The sequence below is a fragment of the Nicotiana attenuata genome, chromosome 11 (assembly GCF_001879085.1).
Source record: "Nicotiana attenuata strain UT chromosome 11, NIATTr2, whole genome shotgun sequence".
Lineage (NCBI taxonomy): Eukaryota > Viridiplantae > Streptophyta > Magnoliopsida > Solanales > Solanaceae > Nicotiana > Nicotiana attenuata.
The window spans coordinates 27,504,683-27,510,456 of record NC_031999.1 but is presented as its reverse complement, the minus strand read 5'-3'; the positions used below and the strand labels follow the sequence as shown (position 1 = coordinate 27,510,456).

General features: G+C 38.2%; 1 pseudogene; it reads left to right on the top strand.

Moving 5' to 3' along the window:
- Nucleotides 520-5,377, top strand: LOC109235015 (annotated as a pseudogene).

The window sequence follows — 5,774 nt, the reverse complement described above, 5'->3', positions numbered from 1 at the left end:
ATCCATAGTGTGACATTCTTATAATTTTCGAATCATTTCGTATAATTCCTGGGATCCGACACTGCATGTAATGCGCATGTATAACCAGACCAAAATTTTGCATGCACAATCACTAAGCATATCAAAAAATGTTTTTACACTGACCATTGAAAATAATGTTGAATGCAAAATGGAACTACAAAAGAATAGATGTATTTCTTTTTCTTTTTTCGGTTTTTTGATTTGAAAGGTGAAAAATGATATTGCATGCCCATGCAGGAAAAATATTTCCGGTGGAAGAAGTTTCCAGATCCTGAAATGTAGAGAGAGGGTTTGACAAATGAAGAAGGCCAAAATAGACTTCAAATTTTTTGGCCATAACAAACTTGAAGAGAAAAAGGTATATATGATTTTTATTTTTCACTGTTGCTAAACTTCATTTTATAATTTTAAAAAAAAAAAGTTAAATAAGCTCTAATTTTTTTTTTTTGTTATTTATTACAGGAAAATAAGGTCTTAAATTCTTGGGTTCATGGGAATCCTCTCTCATGGGTCATGGAAGCTGCTGCTATCATGTCCAAATTGCTTGGCAAATGGAGGGTAATAAAAGATTAAAAATATAACCACCCCCTCCCCCCCCCCCCCCCCCTTTTTTTTTTTTTTCCAGTTGTGCTTGTTATGATGAAAGTCAATTTTTAGAATGACTTATTTTTAAAAATATACTTTTGTAAAAAAAATATATTTATTAAAGATTCAGAATAATTTCGGCAAACCATATAGTGTTTGATGAAAACTCTTGAATATTAAAGATTAATAATAATGTCTACCTGTTGGTTAGAGTCGTGATATGATGTTAAGCTTTGAGATAACTGTGAAGGAGATAACTTTCATCTAAAAGTGAGAAATATTTTCTTATTTTTCCGAAAAATATTTTTCGTCATATCAAATACACCTTAATCCTTCTATTTTTTTTTGCTTATGACAAATGAAAAATAATTATTAAAGATGAGATTTTGAAACAATGCAGGGAAAACCACCGGATTGGCCAGACTTTGTAGGTATTGTGGTCTTGCTTATTATCAACTCTACTATCAGTTTCATTGAAGAAAACAATGCTGGAAATGCTGCAGCTGCCCTTATGGCTAATCTTGCTCCCAAAACTAAGGTATCCCTTGACTCTTCATGATTTGTCGTAATGAGTTTAACGTCTATACAAACTGACGGTATAAAAGAATTGTTACACTATCAAATCACCTACTGATAAATATCGGTAACCAACTGTTTATAAAAAGTGAGTTTTGTAACCTGAAAAATAAGATACTTACTTGCAACCTGGGGCAAAGCTATGCGTGGCCAAGGATGGTAACTGAACACCCTTCGCCGAAAATTTACTGTGTATAGGATAAAAAAATTACTTTGTATCGATAAAAAAATAGACTTTGAAACACCTTGCATAGCCCACTGGCGAAGGGTGTACAATTCTGAACATCCTTATGAATTTTTGGCTTCGCCACTGCTTGCAACGACATGTTATATTACACTTTTTAACCGATGGTGTAAAAAATTCTTTACATTTTGTATTGATTATTCTTCAAGTGCAATGGATGATAATCTTGAGAATGTGGTTCTCAGATTTTGAGAGATGGAAAATGGTCGGAGGAGGAAGCTTCAATCTTGGTTCCAGGTGATCTGATTAGTGTTAAGTTGGGAATATATCCAGCCGATGCTCGTCTTCTCGAGGGTGATCCCCTTAAGATTGATCAGGCTGCACTCACTGGTGAGTCCTTACCAGTCACAAAGCAACTGGTGAACAAGTTTTCTCTTGTTCCACTGTCAAGCAAGGCGAAATCGAAGCAGTTGTTATTGCTACTGGTGTTCATACCTTCTTTGGAAAGCTTGCCACATCTGTTAATAGCACAAACCAAGTTGGTCATTTCCAAAGGTGAAAAAACTAGTGATTTAGAATCTAAAAGTTGAATACATTATACGATTGGGATCTAAAATTTGTTGTGTTATATCAAATATGATCAGGTGTTTGACTTCTATTTGGGAACTTCTGTAATCGCTCTATTGTTGTTGGAATAGTTATTGAGATATTGGTGATGTGGCCAATTCAAAAGCCGAAAATATAGAGATGGAATTGACAATTTGTTGGTGTTGCTTATTGAGGTATCCCAATCGCCATGCAACAGTCTTGTCTGTTACCATGGCTATTGGATCTCATAGGCTTCCCAACAAGTGCCATCACCAAGCGGATGACTGCTATCAGAAATGGCTGGTATGGATGTCCTCTGCAGTGACAAGACCGGTACCCTCACCTTAAACAAGCTTACTGTCGACAAAAACTTGATTGAGTTGGTATACATTATCGAGGAGAGTGTTAGCATGATCAATATATGACGAAGATGAGTTCATAACGTCGTTTCTTTGTGTTGCAGGTATTCCCTAAGAATGCAGACAAGGATACGGTTATGTTACTTGCTGCTAGAGCTTCCAGGTGGAGAATCAGATGCTATTGATGCTTGTATGTTAATATGCTGAATGATCCCAAAGAGGTATGTGAAATAGTAGTACTATTGTTTTTTTCTTTATGTTTTCTCAGTAGAACATTAGATTTTTTTTACTCAGTGAAGTAATTGCAAAAAAAAGGACAGCCCGGTGCACTAAGTCCCGCTATGCGCAGGGTCCGGGGAAGGGCCGGACCACAAGGTCTATTGTACGCAGCCTTATCCTGCATTTCTGCAAGAGGCTGTTTTCACGGCTTGAACCCGTGACCTCCTGGTCATATGGCAGCAACTTTACTAATTACGCCAAGGCTCCCTTCAGTGAAGTAATTGCAAATGAGCTTAAATACTTCGTCTGATATTTGCAGGCAAGAGAAAGGCATCCAAGAGGTTCATTTCTTTCCTTTCAATCCAGTCGATAAGCGCACTGCAATCACATATATTGATGACAGTGGAAACTGGCACAGGGCTAGCAAAGGTGCTCTGAGCAAGTAAGAGAGTTTCTTTTGTCCTTCATTTTAGTATATATATTCAAACTTTAGCTTCTAATCTATCAAATCTTTTGCCAGATTATTGAACTTTGTGATCTCAAGGAGATGTTTTAAAGAAAGCTCATGAAATCATCGACAACTTTGCCAACCGTGGTCTTCGTTTCTTTGGGAGTTGCAAGACAGGCAAGCCAACATAATATTAATAACTTTGTTTGAGTTAGTGTAATGTGTCCTTGGTTGAAGTGGACTAAATACAATTGCATGATAATTTATGCAGACTGTGCCAGAAAAAAACAAGGACAGTGCTGGTTCACCTTGGAATTCGTCGGGCTTTACCTCTCTTTGATGCACCAAGACATGACAGTGCAGAGACAATTGCAAAGCTCTCGAGCTTTGTGTTAATGTTAAGATGATCACGGTACCAGCTCGCTATTGGTAAGGAAACTGGGCGTAGGCTTGGTATGGGAACCAACATGTATCCATCTTCAGCTCTTCTCGTGGGCCATAAGGATGAGTCCATTGCTTCAATTCCTGTTGAGGAGCTCATTGAGCAGGCTGATGGCTTTGCAGGAGTCTTCCAGGTAAATATTACTACTAAATTACAGTTAAAAAAAGGATATTAGTATTTGAACTAACACTAGGATTTGAATATTTGAAGAACACAAATATGAGATTGTGAAGAAGCTGCAAGAAAGAAAGCACATCTGTGGTATGACTGGAGATGGTGTCAATGATGCACCAAGCATTGAAGAAAGCAGACATTGGTATTGCAGTTGACGATGCAACAGACGCAGCCAGGAGCGCATCTGATATAGTTTTGACTGAACCAGGTCTTGGTGTTATTGTGAGTGCTGTGTTGACAAGCAGAGCCATCTTCCAGAGGATGAAGAACTACACTATCTATGCAGTTTCAATTACAATCCGTGTCGTGATGGGATTCATGCTCATTGCACTCATTTGGAATTCGACTTCCCTCCTTTCATGGTCCTCATCAATTGCCATCCTCAATGACGGAACCATCATGACCATCTCTAAGGACAGAGGTGAAGCCATCCCTCTGCCCGACTCGTGAAGCTCAATGAAATTTTTGCCACTGGAATCGTCCTTGGAACCTATCAAAGCCATTATGTCTGTGGTGTTCTTCTATCTTGCAGCTGACACTGACTTCTTTACAGTAAGTTCTTTCCCTTTCAAATATTCCTGCATAAGGCGTCCCACATGGTCCAGGGAAGGCCGCACCCCAAGGGATGTGATGTGGGACAGCCTATCCTAATGCAAGTATTAATGGTTGCTTCCACGGCTCGAACCCGCTGACCTATAGTCACACGGAGACAATTTTACCGTTGCTCCAAGGTTCCCTACAATTTCCTCTGTCTGAACACAAATAAAACGTACCTATTGGAACTCGATAAACAAAGTTATCACTCATATGCAGGAGGAAATTCCACGTTAAATCGATCAGGGATAACCCCTATGAGCTTACAGCTGCTTATACCTTCAAAGTGAGCATCATCAGTCAAGCTCTCATCTTTGTTGACAAGATCAAGAAGCTGGTCATTTTTGGAACGCCCGGGTTTCTTGCTTGTCACTGCTTTCTCTTAGCCCAATTTGTAAGTCTTGAAAAAGCTAACCTGAATGAACATTTTCATTTCACAACTCTATATACATTCTTACTAATCAAGATCTTGTTTTTCTGCTCGAACGATGAACTCAGGTGGCTACACTAATCACTGTCTACGCCAACTGGAACTTTTCTAGGATCCATGGAATTGGGTTGGGATGGGCAGCAATCATCTGGATCTACACATTATCACCTATATCCTCTTGATATTCTCAAATTCATCAGTCGTTACGCGTTGAGCGGTGAGGCCTGGAATTCAATGAATCCAAAATAAAGGTTAAACAAACATAGATTATGCTATCACATTTTGTAGAACCATAGTAAAGTGCAGCCCGATGCACTAAGCTCCCTGTATTTCTGCAAGAGACTGTTTCCACGGCTCGAACCCTTGACCTCCTGGCTCCCCTTCGAGGCTGTTTCACGACTAGAACCTTAATACTTTTTCAAATTCCATTCTTGAATAATAATACTCTACTTATTTTGTTTCTGAATCTATTAGACTGCTTTCACAACCAAGAAGGATTATGGAAAAGGTGAGAGGGAAGCAACAAGGGCAGTGGCGCAACGTACACTACACGGTCTGCGACTGCTGAAAGAAATGGCTTATTCCATGACAAGAACTACAGAGAATTGAATGAGATTGCGGAACAAGCTAAACGTCGCGCTGAAGATTGCAAAATATACACATGAAGCCATGAAAATTATAACTTATTCTCTCAATAATCATGTTGCAAGTTAGAGGATAATTAGACTCTCTCAAGGGACATGTTAAATCTTTGTAGTCAAGTTAAAGGCAATTTTTGGCAGCAATTTATCAAGAATGTATCCATGTTATTATCAATGTTGAATGAAATCCTATATTGGTGAACTACAAAGTCTAGCTGCTTATCAAAACTTTTAAACTAGTAGTTATATAAAGAAAATCTACTATAGCATTATCATTTTTGTTTTTTGGTGTAATATTTATTTATTTAATGTTTTTAGTAAAGTGCCTTGTTGCTACTACTTCATAAATATATAATGTTTACTCTTGAATAGAGACAGTAAGAAAAGATGAACCGTCACTTATCATATAGAAATCAACATTGCGTTTTGTTCTCTATTTAATATTAAAAATAATTATAGTACGAATTTGATAGTCCTCCACCCCTCCACCCCCCACCCCACCCCACCCCCAAA